Genomic DNA, 17,251 nt, shown 5'->3' with positions numbered 1-17,251 from the left:
AGATGCTAACATCAGTCAAACCAGATCCCAGTGCCACACTTGCTACATAATTGCTCCATCTCAGCCTAAAGAACCCTTAATATCCCCAGAAGACTCAGAATTTCCAGGGTAGGGACTTCATAGTGTACATTGATTAATATACTGGATGAGTTGAAGTGACCCTAATGACATCGAGAAAGGCCAAAACGGTATGTGATACCTTAAGTACTTGATTCTGTATTTATGGTGCACCTCAAGAAATTTCTTTGGACAGTGGACCACAATTGGAGTCCCAGGAGTATGACACCTTTTTCATGAACTGGGGTACGGAAACATACCTCATTGGCTTATTATGCTCAAAGTTGTGCAGAATTAGCTATTAAAACTGCGCAACGTATACTAGCTGACAGCATGGACAGTTATGCGTGCCTATACTACAATCGGGCTGTTCAAGCATTACTAACCCATAGAAACACTCCTGTTCAAGATCTTGACATGTCCCCAACCATAATGCTATATGGTCAATTCATTAAAGACCACTTTCCTGTCTTACGAGATAAATACTAAACGAGGAAACCATAGAGAAAAATAGGTGAATTTAGAGAGTTGGCAATGGCTTCAGTTCCTTGTCAATAATTGTATGTACAGTTCCCACACTGACATCAAACTGTGCATTTATTGTCTCTATAGACACGATGGTGCTTATTCATGAAATTTTTTATTTGGCCCATCAACTCTGGTGTTCTGACTTCCTTACTACTCCCACACCTCTCATCATCCCTCACAAACTCCCTGCCTTCTTAGAATCTCTCATGCCACTCAAAAACCGATGCTTGATTCATGTAAGATGGTCCAAGAGCAGTGTGAATCATTACATATGCTTCTGTGGCATTTTTTCCCAAGTTTAAAACAGAATTTTATAGCATATCGTTCTTCTGAAGTATCCTCATGTCCAGATTGCATTTTTAAAATTCACCAATTGTGACAATCAGGCTTTAGTAGGGTGTATTCTAATTCCTGCTGTGAATCTGAAATCATAAAAATTGGTCAGTCATCTAATAAGATGTATACCAATCACATACTGAATTTTCAAGAGTCTATGACAATTTTAAATGCCTGTACAAAGAAATCTGTAAACTTATTAATGACACCTTGTATTTTGATGTCGATTCCAAGAATAAAAGATGTCTGCATGTTATGTCAAACCATCACATCAGAAAAACTTTTATGACTGATATGTTAAACCATCTTAGAAAGGTTCATCCAGATGAAGCAAAAGTTGCGGATAAGAATGGGAAGCACAATGAATATTCAGGGACAGACATTTTAGGAACAAGTTGCAGCAATTATGAGCCTCCAGCAAAACACCAAACCACTATAGAATCAATATTGGCCAAAAAGAAAGTTTGGAATATTAATGACCACAGGTCACGAGAGATCCTTAAGAGAAATGATTGCTGTTGATATTAAACCATAATCTGTAATATCTGACATTGGATTTAATGGGATTATTGTAAAACTTTGTTCAAATTACAGCATTCCATCAAAAAAGTACTTCACTGCAAAATAATTTTCGATATATTTGCAAAAGCAGAACAAAAATTTGATTGTCTCTTGCTAAAATTAGCAGCATTTCATGGATTACAGACACTTGGTCAGGTACAACAGATAATGCCTCCTTTCTAAGTTTGACAGGTCTTTGGCTTTCAAAAGACTTTGAACAGTGCAGAGCTGTGCTTAGAGTTGTTCCATTCCCTGGTACACAAACAGGTAAAGCATAAGTGAGGAATTTCACAATGTTCTTAGTGAGTATAAAATATTCAATAAAGTTTTCTTAGTCTTGTAGGATTCAGAGCAAATATGTTTGCTGGTGTCGTGGAATGTGGTTTAAAATCACTATCATGCTTCATACATACATTGCAACTCTCAATAAATGACTCATTATTTTCCCAATCATTATAACAGAAATATAGTCTCCCACTTTAATCACTCTCCATTAGCAAATTAGAAAATTAACTGAAATACAGGATCAGCTTAATTTTTGAAAATATAAACTCATTCAAGATGTAACCACACGGAATTCAACATTGCTGAAACATATTCTGAAAAGGAATTTAAAACGACAAGCTCTTGTAATGTATGCTGCTGATGAGATTCCTACCTTAAGAACTTACCAATGGGAACCTATTCAAAAAATTGTCTTGTTACTTAGTCCACTTGAAGAAATCACCAAAGAAACAAGTCACAAAACTTCATATCAATGATAATACCTACAATTTTAGCTTTGAGATTATTTTTTCAAGAGTTGTCCAATCTAATTCTGATATTTCTGACTTTAACGGAATCTTTCTTACCACTGTTGAACAATTCAGTGAATCAATGGAAACAATATTTTCATCCTATCTAAATGATAAAACTTGTGTGAGTCGACTTTTCTAGATCCAAGATTCAAATTTAAATTTCAAAAGAATGACATAGAAAACACCATTAAGAATTGGATTCTACATCTTTTACGTTCTACTGATAATAATGAAGCAGAATCAGCAAGATACACATCTTCATGCATGTTTATGTATTAGATTCAAATAAGCCTACAGTAATAAATGAAAACTTAAAGCAGGGAAAAGCTGAGTTAAACCTGGAAGCTACAACTACAACAGAAATACAAGAACTACAATCTAAACTCAAAAGGAATAAATCCTATATGGTTAAATGCACAAAAGAACTTGATCATTATGTAGCTTTACCTTATTCGCAAGAGGTGACGATCCATTTCAACGGTGCAAGATGACACAGGAGACCTTACTACTGATGAGTAAACTGGCTTCAAAATATTTAAGCGCACCACCTTCATCTGTGGAGAGTGAGGGGCTCTTTAGTACAGGTGCTAATGTGTATGAACCTATGAGGAACAGGCTGTGTCCTGAGAATGGAGAAACTCTAATGTTTCTACATTACACTTTAGAAGTATTCAACTTTAAATACTGAGGAGACTATGAGAGCAGAGGAGGCAGGCAGCAAGAATAGAGGAGAAAATAGAGCAGCAGTAGGTGCAGAATTTCAGCTTATAGTAATTCACTTAAAGAATTACAATTTGTACTTTGTACTTAGTTTGTAATTTCTTTTTCTCATCTAATTGTTTAATAATATTCATGTAAGAATTAGAAATTGTATTTTGTAATTTTATTTAATAAAGGCCATAATAGTGGTAAGACATTTAACAAATGTTAAGTTAAATTAGTAATTACTATGTTAATATGTCAAATCTATCCTATGAGTCGCTTGGCAGTGATGAAATAGTTTAAATTTAATAGGAAAGAGAAGAGTAATTAATTGGCCAATTAATTAACAAATTCACCGATTACCGATTAATTGTCAAAGTGACAAATTAGGCTGATTACCGATTACCTGCCTATTAATCAGTACACTCCTAGTAGAAATTTTCAGGTTTGTATATGGGGATGCGTTTAAAGACCACTGGGAGAGATGCTACCTCAATCTTCATTAACACATGCATCTAGGAGAAGGAAAACTCATATAAAACCCAAGGTCTACTGTAATAGTGGGTTTAATATGTGTAAAATATGTATGATTAAACTCTTGGGGAGAATACAGAGTAAGTGAATTGAAGACACATATGCTATACATCTACCTTCATTAAAAGCTATACTCCTCCTATATCACAGAGATCACTTTAGTTCTTTCACTCCCAAACAGTCTCAATATTTTATCTCTTACTACATAATTATTTTTCCCCTAATGTAAATACCGCTAGATGTTGCGTCTCTATTATGCTATATAGCATCTTCTCTCCTGTTCTGATGAGAAGCATTAGACTTCGAAATACTGTGCTATAAAGAGTTCTTACTTATCCTACACCCCTAATTGATGTATTATCTTCATTGAATAAATGAATAAATCTATATACATTAGTATATATTTTATATTGTCATTTTTTTTATTTTGTTGATGAAACATTGAAACTTTGAACTATAGATATGATTTAAATATATTAAAGTGTAATTAAAACATTTATCTTAATATATATGTACGAGCAAGCTGCCTGGCATTGCCGTCATAAAATATGCTCAGATATGATATTTTAATTTATCCAAATTTCCTATTTATTATTATCTATATATTAATGTGTATATGTGCATGTTCTTTTGTGTGTCACGCTTTCCGGCAAATTTGGCTGATTAAGATTTAGTTCCGGAATATACATTAATTGCAGAATACACATTTACGAACGCTCAAGGCAGCATTCGAATGGCATGTTCTCTCTGCTGTATTTGTTTTTAATTCTATAAAATTTAGGGTTTTATCTTTCAAAAGTTGATAAGAAATAATTGATTTTAAGTTATTCTGTAATAAAAAAAAACTATGATACACATCTCTCGGCTGGCGGGGACAAAATATTGAGCAGTTATTTGTTTTTTTCATTGTTTATTTTTCGTTACATTTGTTTATTGAGAGAGAGAGAGACGCTAATGTTATAACAATATTTTTTCTTTTTTTTTTTTTTGCTATATATATATATATATATATATACACTAGCATTTCAGCCCAACGTTGCCCGGGTGTTTGGATGTGTATGTTGAGCAAAAAAAAAAGGTGGTAGTAGGAAGGCAGGCTCGAACCCATACCGCAAAGGAGGAAAAGAACGGGGTAAAACCTAACGTTTATGCTGTTACGACCACCGCCAAACTGGAAGCGACATTTTTTAAAATTAAGGCTAGACAATCTAAAGGAGAGGATAACTTCAAAAAAAAATCGGCGAAAAAGTGAACCCCCCTCTGTAAAAAAGTGCCTAGTTGAAGGGGAAGATATTAATGTTTTTAGTCAATTTTTCGATATTTGTCGTATGAAAGGTCGAACTTTAAAACGATACTGATCTTGGTAAAATCCGTCGCCTCTATTGAAAGTTTAAGGCAGACATGCAAACAAACATACATACATACATTTATATATTGGTAACTAAAAATTTTCGATCCAAACTGATGAAAAAGCTTACCCTATCTCTGAATACCCTTTACGTAAAATTTCAAATATTTAGACCAGAAATTGTTTGAGTAATTTGGAAGAGACCGCAGAGGTCAATTTTTTTAACTTTGACCCCTGTTTTGACTCCTTAAAATTTATTGTTTTGGGCTCAAATCAAGTTATTAAGTTAGATCCATGTCCAAGGAATCTATATCTAAAATTTCAAGTGCGTAGACCCAAAATTGTCGGAGGAGTTTGGTAGAGTTCTCAAAGATCAAATCGTTGAACTTTGACTGCTTAACAGCCAAATTTCTGGCCAAAAACTGATCACATCGATTTTCTCAAATCTCAATACCCTATATATCAAATTTCGAGTCTGTAGACTAAAAATTGACAGAGTTATTGCGTAGGGAAATGTACACACACACACACACAGACACGTTCACTTTTATATATATATAGATATTTAAAATACATAATGTTAAAGAGTTGTTTGTTTGAGAAAAGGTTCAGAGGTAAGTCAAATAAATACTTTCAAGGTATGTTTTTTAAAGTTTTTTTTTTTTTTTTTTACAAGAAAAATTTAAAACAAATTTTTTATTTTTGTTTTTTGAATGTTATTTTCTGTTTGTTTTTTTTTTTGGGGGGGGGGGTTCAAGGAAAAACCTGAAAACTAGAAAAGTTGAAACAAAACTGGGTGGGATAGTTTTTTTTTTTTTTCATATTAAAACAGATATTGTTGTTTCCTCAGACCGTTGTTTTATTAATGGTGTGTGTGCCTAGATCGTATTCCGCAATCGCACTGGAGGTCTTTCTGTGTTGCTCGCTCAAACGCCTATAAGTAGATGATTTTAATTATGATGGCAATTGTCAGCCTAGACTTGCCAAAAAAGTTACCAGTCTGGATGATGTAAAGGTTTGACATTTTATAGCCTGACACCTTCAGGCATAGCCATTGCTTACCTTTTCTCTTATAATAAGATTGCACCTGTGTCCACATGGTACACAAGTTTTTGTCCGTGCCAGTAATTTTTTTTCTTGATAAAAATCGAGGACCCCGGCTGGTGTTTTCAGCTGCTCACTTAAGGCTGTAAAATTCATGGATTTTTTTCTTTTCTGGCATGAAAGTACGAAATTGTGTGCTTTTTCTTTTTTTTTTTTTTTTTACTAATTTGTTTTCTTTTCTTCCTCTGCTTTGAATTTTCAACTCGCGCAAATGCGTGTCACGTTGAAAACCATCGTGCTACATTGTCATTGGCTCAGCTTTATGTTACGTCAGACAGCTTAATTTCCTCGGCGACGCTCGGCTTACTCCGGCTGTGGACGTTATGTTCTGAGGAAAGCCGGGCGTGCACTGAGTTACATCTGGATCACACTCTGCATAAGTTCCATAATTTAATCTATATATTAATACGATAGCTTGTGTGCTATTTTCTGTATCACATTTTTTTTTCTTCTGAGTGTCTGTGGTGTAATTGTAATGCCTTTCCATTTCTTGTAATAAATAATTTTACTAAGAATTCTTCATCAGTTTTGGTTTTGGTTTCGATTATAGCCGAAAGAATTGAAGTTATATATACATACATTCTTTTTTTTTTCTTCATAAGTTTTGGTTTCGGTTTCGATTCAAGCTGATGCACCCAAGCCATATGGATATATTTTTATTTTTGAAATCACAGGTTTATAATATATAAGAATGGCTCGAAAATTGACTCTTATAATAATATATACAAAATCTGCATAAATTAAAATATCATATTTAAGCATATTTTATGACCAGGCTATGCTGGGCATCCCTGCTAGCTTAAATATATACTTTTGCAGTTTTAACAAAAGGACTGCAATAATATCAGGGTGTCTCCATTTACACTGAACATCCACAAAAATGCCAACATCAATATATTACATATGAAAGAGTCCACTGTGGAATTTCAACAGGTCCCGCTAGTTATTATTATTATTATTATCATTATATTATTACGCATATTGCTAGTGTCAGAAGCTTCGTGAAAAATATTGAATAATTCGACCCCCTTTCCTTCTAAGTTTATAACTACTCGAAAAATGTAATTCAAACCCTAATTTTTTTTTTTCAATTAAAGGAGCAAGGACCAAGGTTTCATTTAAAAAAAAAATACAAACAGTGTGTTTTTTTTGTTTTTTTTAAATAAAAAGATTTTAAACTTCGGATTTTACAGGTAAATTTCCAAAAAAATGTTCTTTTTTTGTTTTTAATTAGAATACATTATTTATTGATCTTTTATATTCAATTTGTGATATATAAAACTTTGGCACATAAATTAATTATTTACTTTTTAATAGACATTTCAAAATGGGGGGCGTGAATTAAAAAAAAAAGCGTTTGTCTAAAATATTATATTCGGTTTATTGGAAAGAGCATAAAATTTCACATTGACCTTGAAAATATCGTAAAAATAGAATCAATAGAAAAATTTGATAGATTTTTAAAGTTTAAAAATTGAAAAATACTGAACTCATAAAATTCAATTAATTTCATTACTGTTTTATCAAAAAATAAAAGAATAATATTTCTATTACTTTTTATACAACTTTAATAGTTTATTTTGGAAGTATAATCCATAAAGAACAACTCACTTTTAAAAGAGAAATTACGAGTTTTTTATATTTTATTCGCAGTTCCGTGTTAGGGGTGTCAAAAATTCCTTCAAAAATTCTGATACACCTAACGCATCGCTCCGTCCGTTATCATGCTGTGCATCCATAAAAATGGAAAGTGGAATGAATATTCCAAATAAACCTTGTCACCCTTGAAAAGGAAAAATAATTTTGGTGTCACTGTTAAGACAAAGCGAATAAAAATGATTTGTCTTTCTTGACCTTTTGGCTAAGATCAAAGTGTAGTATCTGTTCTTCAGGTGCTACATTTCAATTTCTTCTCTCTCAGTGGAAGAGAAATCCTTTACGACTAAGACAATTTTTTTCTCCACGTTAAAAAACGACCCTGGTGTCTAAATCTGTCCTGTGAGGAGACATTGTGAATAGGTACTATGTTTAATGTAACAAAGTTTTAATATTAAAAAAAGTTATTTCTGATTTAATTACAAAATGCCCTGGAAATGTCGCTTCTGATTAATTATAAAATGCCCTGGAAAATGTCCGTTCTGATTATTTTTTTTGTTTACTTGCCTCCCCACAAGGGCAGAATTGGACATGAGGTCGGTTAAAAATTTAGGGGGAAACCAGCTCCCCAAAAGGGGCACTCTGGTCAATAACAAAAATAAAAATTGTATCAGTAATAAAGGATTTCTCCTCCATTAACCAAGACCAAAAAAAGGGGGATTTACGTCACTGGAATGCTGAAACTGATACTACACTCAGAAATTTATGTTGAAGCAATGGTTGCCTAATCACTAACCGTGTTAATGTTTTTATGTATTACTTTTGAAAAGCTGCTGATATGATTTAAACATTACTTTATTTCATGTATAATTTTAACAGTGGGGTGGGGCATATTAAATCAGTCCTGAAAATGGGTGAAACCATTTACGCATTACACATTACTTTATTTAATGTATATTTTTAACATTGGAGTGGGAAATATGAAGTTGGTTCTGGAAATGGCTGCAACCATTTACGTTTTGGACATTACTTTATTTCATGTATATTTTTAACAGTAGGATGGGAGATAAAAAGTCAGTCCCAGAAATGGCTGAAAAAGTTTACGATTTATACATTACTTTATTTCATGTATATTTTCAACAGTGGGGTGGGGATTATAAGTCAGTTCCAGAAATGGCTGAAACAGTTTACTATTTAGACATTACATTATTTCATGTATATTTTTAGCAGTGGGTTGGGGATATAAAGTCAGTCTTGGAAATGGCTGAAACAGTTTACGATTAAAGCATTACTTTATTTAATGTCTATTTTCAACAGTGGGGTGGCGGACATGAAGTCAGTCCCGGGATTGAATGAGATGTGCAAATATATACTATCAGAAAGCGTCGCCCAGTATTGAATGAGATAGGTGGAAAACATATAATAGCAAAATACCTAGCATCGCCCGGGATCGAATGAGATAGGTGAATGATATATATTAGCAGAATATGCGGCGTCACCTGAGATTGGATAAGATAGGTGAAACCTATATACAATGGAGAATACCCAGAATTGATTGACTTGTTTGCAATGAAATAATCAGCCCAAGCAATATATCAAAGTTATTATTTAGGTAAGTGGGAGCGACATAGTGGGTTAAAGTTATGAAAATTATTGTCGAAATTAGTAACATATCCAAAAATTATGAAAAATAATGAAATGTGAGTTACTTGATTGGTGTGTTTGTAATGATATAATAAGCCCAGACAATATATCAAATATATTATATAAGTAGGAGGGAGAGGCATAATGCGGGTTTTTAATTATAAAAATTATTGTCGAAATTAGTAACATATCCAGGATTATGAACAAACATTAAATGTGAGTTAATCGATTGTGTGTTTATAATAAAATAATCAGTCCAGGAAATATATCAAAGTAATTATGTTAGTAAGAGAGGTTGATAAGGATGGTTTAAATTATGAAAAATAATTGTCGAAATTCGTAACATATCCAAGAATTATGAAAAATGATATGTTATTTCATGCATTAGTGTGTTTGCAATGAAATAATCAGACCAGACAATATATCAAAGTTATTATTTTAGTAAGTGGGGCGATGATGTGGCTTAATATGATGAAAAATGATTGTCGACATTAGTAACATATCCAAGAATTATGAAAAATGACGAAATGTGAGTTAATTGATTGGTGTGTTTGAAATGAAATAATCATCCCAGATAATATATCAAAGTTATTATTTTAGTAGTGGGGATTGATAATGTGGGTTAAAAATATTAAAAATAATTGTCGGAATAAGTAACATATCCAAGAATTAAGAAAAATGATGAATTGTGAGTTAATTGATAGTTGTGATTTTTATGAAATAATCAGCCCAGACAATATATCAAAGTAATTTTGTAGTAAAAGAGGGCGATGAGGATGGTTTAAATTATAAAAAATTATTTTCAAAATTAGTAACATATACAAGAATTACGAAAAATTACGAAATGTGATTTAATTGATTGGTGTGTTTATTATAAAATAATCAGCCTAGACAATATATCAAAGTTATTATATAAGTAAAATGGAATGAAATAAGGAGGGCTTAAATTATGAAAAGTTATTGTCGAAATTAGTAACATATCCAAGAATTACGAAAAAATGATGAAATATTAGTTAATTGATTAGTGTGTTTGTAAGGAAATAATCAGCCTAGACAATAAATCAAAGTTATTATTTAGTAAAGAGGAAAGGGCGAAAATGTGGGTTAAAATTATGAAAAATGATTGTCGAAATAAGTAACATATCCAAGAATTATGAAAAATGATTAAATGTGATTTCATACATTAGTGTGTTTGTAATGAAATAATAAACCCAGATAATATTTCAAAGTTATTATTTTATTAAGGAGGGGACGATAATGTGGGTATAAATTATGAAAAATTATTGTCGAAATTAGTAACATATCCAAGAATTATGAAAAATGATTAAATGGAGGTTAATTGATTAGTGTGTTTGTAATGAAATAATCAGCCCAGCAAATGTATCAAAGTTATTATTTTAGTAAGTTTGGGTGACAATGTTGGTTTAAATTATAAAAAAAATATTGTCGAAATTACTAACATATCCAAGAATTACGAAAAATGATGAAATGTGAGTTGATTGATGTGTGCGTTTGTAATAAAATAATGAGCCTAGACAAAATATGAAAGTTATTATTTTAGTAAGGTGTGCGATATGGTGAGTTTAAATGATAAAAAATTGTCAAAATTAGTACCATATCCAAGAATTATTAAAAATGATGAAATGTGAGTTAATTGATAGTTGTTTTTTTATGAAATAGTCAACTGACACAATATATCAAATTTAATATTTTAGTAAAGGGATGAGCGATAATGTGGGTTGAAATTATGAAAAATTATTGTCGAAATTAGTAACATATTCAATAATTATGAAAACTGATAAAATGTGACTTAATTGACAGGTGTGTTTGTAATGAAATAATCAGCCCAGTAAATATATCGCCGTTATTATTTTAGTAAGGAGACGATACAGTTTTAATAAAAAACTAGAATAATATGATTATGCCTCCATTCATGCTGAAGAGAATGCTCACAGCATGCCCAGCAACAATATATTACATATGAAAAATGCTGCTGTGGAATTTCCACAGGTCCCGCTAGTTATTATTATTATTATTATTATTATTATTATTGAGCTAATTCTCTATTTATCATTATATTGTATACAATATAAAGTATTGTCATACCAGCATAGCCAGGTCATAAAAAATGCTTAAATACTATATTTTAATTCATGCACATTTTGTATTTATTATTGGAGAGTTGATACTCTGTTGATTATTATATTGATCCAATATATAGTATTGATTTTAAAAGTTTTAAAAAAAATGACTTGGGTGTCATTAGCCAGAATCGAAACCAAAACACATAGATCTCCAGCCTTATTCATGAACATCTGTACTATGTCCTAACACATATAAAAACTAAGAAAAATAATGTTGTCAAAGCTTTAAATGTATATTTGTGCATGCATAGAATAATACTTTAATCGATTTACACTTGCCAACTTCCAATTTTTTCCAATTTTGAAATCTTAGCAGCTATTTTTACTGGTTAACAACCAAATCGAATTTGCTTCACAGGTCAAAATCTATATCAAGTTTCAAGTCTGTAGACCAAAAATTGAAGAAGGAGTTTAGTAGAGACTGTTCCTCAGTAAAATAGGCAAAGTCATATATATATATAAATGTAGGAAATTATAGTTAAATTCTGTTGATGAAAAATATATATATATATATATATATTCAAGTCAAGAATTTATTGTTTGCAACAAAGGATATATGGGAAAGATTTATATTTATTTCCTTAATCCATGGATTTTCAATAATGGCTATTTTGCTTAATTAGCACATATAATTTCCACTACTAACGATGACCGACATGTTCCTCTTGACCACTGTACACTCATTAACCCTTATCCTCGAGTGGCCTCTGTGCCTTAATAAGTGGTGACTCCTTTGTGTAAAAAAAAAATAAATTTGAAATTGAAATGTTATGAATTTTTTCAAAAGCATAGATGAAGGATATCATATAACCTAAGCAATCCAATGTTGAATTAAGATCAATTATTTGCAGGTTATTTCTGCCAGTTCAGACGAATAATAATCCAAGTAAAAAAGATTGGAAGCATTGAAGTAATGCACATTATTTGAAAAAAAAAATCCAGATATTATATCCTCCTATTCAGCAACTGAACTCTCAATAAAAGACAACAAATCTAATTGATATGATCCCCAAAATCTCCAATCGAAATATTCAAACCACAGATGCCACCACATTATAAAATTTAAATAACCACCACAACAATGTTCCCATAAATAGCACACAACCTAACACTCAAGTTATACATGAAGCTACTCTTGGAAATAATACAGATCAGAATATCCCTCCCCCTTCTACAGATATCACCCCTATCCAGAATAGAGATTTAAATTGTGGATACTACTCTTAAAACCCATACATATATTGGCGCCATGGCAAATTAAGCTAAGAAGCTTCAACCATATAAATTCTTTTAAACATGAAAATACAAATAACAATAAAGATACTTCCTAACAATTTTAATTCAAAACCTTTCATTTAAGAAAATTCCATAATCGTGAAAATAGGATATATTGAAAAAAATCAAACTCTTACACCCCAAGATTAAATTTCTGTAATTTATGCATTTCAGAAGCTGTTAAAATAATTACTTATCCTAAAGTTATAATAAATGCTGAAAATTAGGAAAAAATTCAAATACAGCCTGCTCAAAATAACTTAACTCACCTCATTTAAAATCATAATAATAATTATATATATATATATATATATATATATATATATATATATATATATATATATATGTCATGTTAACATACTTAAATTAAATGAATTTGTGCAAATCATGCCCCATTCTATATATAACACTGAGCCTCTTAAACCTATTTATCTTTAACTCTACATTAATATTGACTTCTTCGTATTTTAGGCTAAATTCGTTAAGTATGGATATATAATAATGCTTAGTTTTATACTTAATTTGATCCAACAATTATTATGACTCATTTATTTATGAGTTATTTATTAATTAATACTTAAAACATCTGTAATTAATTTTAACTGGATTAAGCTGTTCTGGCAAATATTATCTATGGACATTATTCCAGTATATTAGATTACTCTAATAGGGTTTCATATATATTAGCTCACCACATTCAAAAACTAAATAACCCCTTTTATTAATATCAAAATTAAACTTTAATTTATTATTAATTCGCTTCAGAATATATTACATTTGTTTATTCAATTCTGATTCTTGTTTGTTCATTTCAGAATTGTTTCTATCTAGATAATTTATATTTAAATTTGTATAATAAAAATGTTGATATGATCATTGATTTGATCTTAAGCATTTGAATTAAGTTGTTGATTTAGTCAATTCTAACCTATGTCTATCGATTGGATAATGTACCTTTATTTCACCTAGAATACTAGCTTTTAATAATTCTTTTTTTAATATTTATGGTTATGCATATCTTTATATGGGTATAAATATGTATATTGAAAAAAAAAAAATATATATATACACTTGTGCCCGATATTATTCATACCCCCCCTTGAAAATTGAGTTTATTAGGTGTAACTTTTGTAAGAATTTATTGTTTACGTCCATATTGATACATATTCTTAATAAACCTCTTCTGATCATTTTCGTCATTTTAAAATCTCGGGATACTTGTAATAAAAGAAATATACAGCTATTTATAAAATCTGCAATGTTCAAAAATAATCATACCCCCTTATTTTTTCAGTATTAATCGAGTTTCTGACTGTTTGTTTTCTGTTTGATTCTTATTTTGAATGCTTTTATACAACCTTTGATTAATTTCATTTCGTTTTTTGCATTTTTCAGAAATTAAAATGATATCAACTGAAAACCAATAAAAGAATAAAAATTATTAGAATGAGGAAGAAAAAGAGCTTAGTAATGATCTTAGGACTAAAATTGTGAATTCACATAAGGATGGTTTAGGTTACAAGTCAATTTCCAAGAAATTTGAGGTCCCTACAGCAACAGTACAGAGCATCATCAAAAAATTCCAGAGCCACCACACAACAAACAACTTGATTGGTAGAGGAAGGAAAAGGAAACTGTCTGCTAGAGCCACCAGGAATATTGTAAGAAGTGTTAATGCAAATCCAACCACCACTAATAAGGACATTTTAGAAAATCTGGAGTCTTCTGGCATAAAAATATCAAGGCAAACATTGCAAAGGACTCTGCATGAAAATGGTCTGAAAGGAAGAAGACCAAGAAGGACTCCATTGCACACCGGAAAACACCTTGCAGCACGTCTAAAGTTTGCTAGGACCCATGTGAATTCTCCAGAGTCCGTTTTCTCAAGTATTTTGTGGACTGACGAAACAAAAATTGAATTGTTTGGCCATATGGATGCTTCTTACGTTTGAAGGAAGAAAGGAGAAGCTTACAACCCAAAGAACACCATACCCACGGTGAAACATGGTGGTGGTAGCCTAATGTTTTGGGGCTCCTTTTCGGCTAGTGGTCCAGGTAGTTTGGTCAAGATAGATGGAACCATGAAGAAGGAGCAATATTTGGAGATACTCCAGAAAAACATTAGACAGGATGCGGAGAAGCTCCATTTAGGACCAAACTGGGTCCTTCAACAGGATAATGATCCAAAACATACTGCCAAAATAGTCAAGAAATGGTTTGAGGATAATCAAATTAATGTTTTGGAATGGCCTAGCCAGAGTCCCGACCTGAACCCTATCGAAAACCTCTGGCACATATTGAAAACTGAGGTTAAAAAGCGGAAACCTAGAAATTTGAGGGATTTGGAGAACTACTGCATTGAAGAATGGTCAAAAATCAGTGTTGATACTTGTAAAAACCTTGTTGATAAATATCCCAAACGGTTACAGGCAGTTATTAAGAATAAAGGGCATGCTATTGACTATTAGTAAGAGAGGTATGAATAATTTTGAACTAGTGCCATTATTGTTTTTCTTTGTATAATGTTTCAAACTTGCATAATTTATTTATTTGTTGAGTTTAAATTAAATGCTTATGCTTGATTTATTGTTTGAAATCCCTTTAATATTGTCTACCTTCTGGTTTGAGCAATATTCTTATAGAAATCTCAAAGATCCGAGGGGTATGAATAATATCGGGCACAAGTGTATATATATATATATGTATATATATAATGTCATTTCCTCAAATAAACTTAATATATTTTAATTTCTATATTATCTATATAATTCTATTATTAGAAATCTCTTAATATATCCATTTTTATCTCTATTCCTTTATTATAATTTCTAATTAATTATATTTGAGTTTATTTGCATCATAGTTTGAGTAAATCAAACTTATATAAATTTTTATTGATGTTGTATCGACTTGCTTGAAATGAAAGTTTTCCACACCTCATACCTATATTTAAAAAATACACAGAGTTCATAGTTCCTACTTAAATTCTGACACATGCAAAGTTTTTTATGACATGCGTATTTAAGCCTTAAATTTTAAATAAAGTTTGACCTAAATTTAATACTCACTCCTCCTACTAACATTGATTCCTGCTATTAAGGCTTTGCCATGTAAGCCTTTTCAATCTTTTTTTTTTCTTCTTTTTCATTTTTTCCTTCTTCTCCTTAAATTAGTTTCTTTCTTTCCTCTTCATCATGTAAGATTAACATAACAAATGGAGGCTTATTGAGCTCGGAGACTTATGTGATCTAAATATATACGCATATATGTACGTATGTATTTTACGACTAGTTTTTCTTTTGTATATATTCATTTATGTGCATGTGTTGGCATCTATATGTCTATATGTTTGTATATTTGTATACGTGTAGGTGTCATCAGTGGATGGATATATATATATATATATATGTATATATATATATATATATATATATATATATATATATATATATATATATATAATGCAATTGGCTATTGATCTTCAATCTGTCACAATGTCTCTGCACTCAAAGATTTCGGAACTTTTCTAATTTTCAACATCAATGGATTTTTACCTCGCTGGATATATTTACCATTTCTTTTGCCTTTGGAACAGACATTCTTGGAACTTTACATATTCTGGATGCTACCTCCAGTTTGGATTTTTTTTTCAAATATTGTGGATTACTCCATTGCTTCCAATCTTTTTTACTTAGATTATTATTCGTCCGGTCTGGCAGAAATATCCTGCAAATAATTGATCTTAATTCAAACGTTGGATTGCCTAGGCCATGTCTATGCTTCATCTATATTATTTTTTTCATCTTCATCTATGCTTTTTGAATGATTTTTAATAATATTTTAAATATATATGCTAATAAGTAAAATACATGTGTAATCATAATTGATCATTTTCCTAACTACATTTCCTCTGATAATATGAGCCATTATTGAAAATCAATGAATTAAGGAAATAAATATAAATCTTTCCCATACATCCTTTGTTTCAAACAATAAATTCTAAACCTGAATATATTTATATATATTTTTAATCCACAGAAGTTAACTACAATTTCATACATTTATATTTTGCTCTATTTTATATGTCAAGCTTTTTCCTTTTTGGGTGGAATCGTCTTGAAAATATTATCTCAAGACAATAATTCATTTGATTATAAAATCTGTGATTTAACTCATTTATATATATATATATATATATATATATATATATATATATATATATATATATATATATATACACACACACACATATATATATATATATACACATATATATACACACACATATATATATACACATATATATATATATATATACACACACACATATATATATATATATATATATTTTTTTTTTTTTTACACAGTGATCACCACTTATCAAGGCCCGGAAGCCACTCAGGAATAAGGGTTATTGCAAGTACATAAAGTTAGTGAGGAGATTTGCTGAAGTGTTTACTTAAGGGGGCGGTTCATTAGGAATTTGTTAACATTGGACTTGAAGACATCCAAATTGTAGTCCGGAGGGAAGCAGGCAGACGGAACAGAGTTCCCAGGCGTGCAGTTCTAAGAAAGAAGCTTTGTTCATGGAATCCGCGTTTTGATTTAGGCACAGATATAGAGTG

The 17,251-nt window shown here is 30.8% G+C and overlaps 1 protein-coding gene and 1 pseudogene across 2 annotated transcripts in view; both read left to right on the top strand.

The window, feature by feature from the left end:
* LOC145240166 (meiosis 1 arrest protein-like) overlaps positions 1–17,251 on the top strand; it is a 644,978-nt gene that overhangs the window by 306,320 nt on the left and 321,407 nt on the right. The window lies entirely within an intron of this gene.
* On the top strand, positions 7,808–7,923 carry LOC145240596 (U2 spliceosomal RNA; annotated as a pseudogene).

This window comes from Euprymna scolopes, chromosome 19 (genome assembly GCF_053919585.1).
Source record: "Euprymna scolopes isolate OS-2025 chromosome 19, ASM5391958v1, whole genome shotgun sequence".
In the NCBI taxonomy this organism is placed as follows: Eukaryota; Metazoa; Mollusca; class Cephalopoda; order Sepiida; family Sepiolidae; genus Euprymna; species Euprymna scolopes.
The sequence above is the reverse complement of the archived record's forward strand: the minus strand, read 5'-3'. Positions and strand labels throughout refer to the sequence as shown.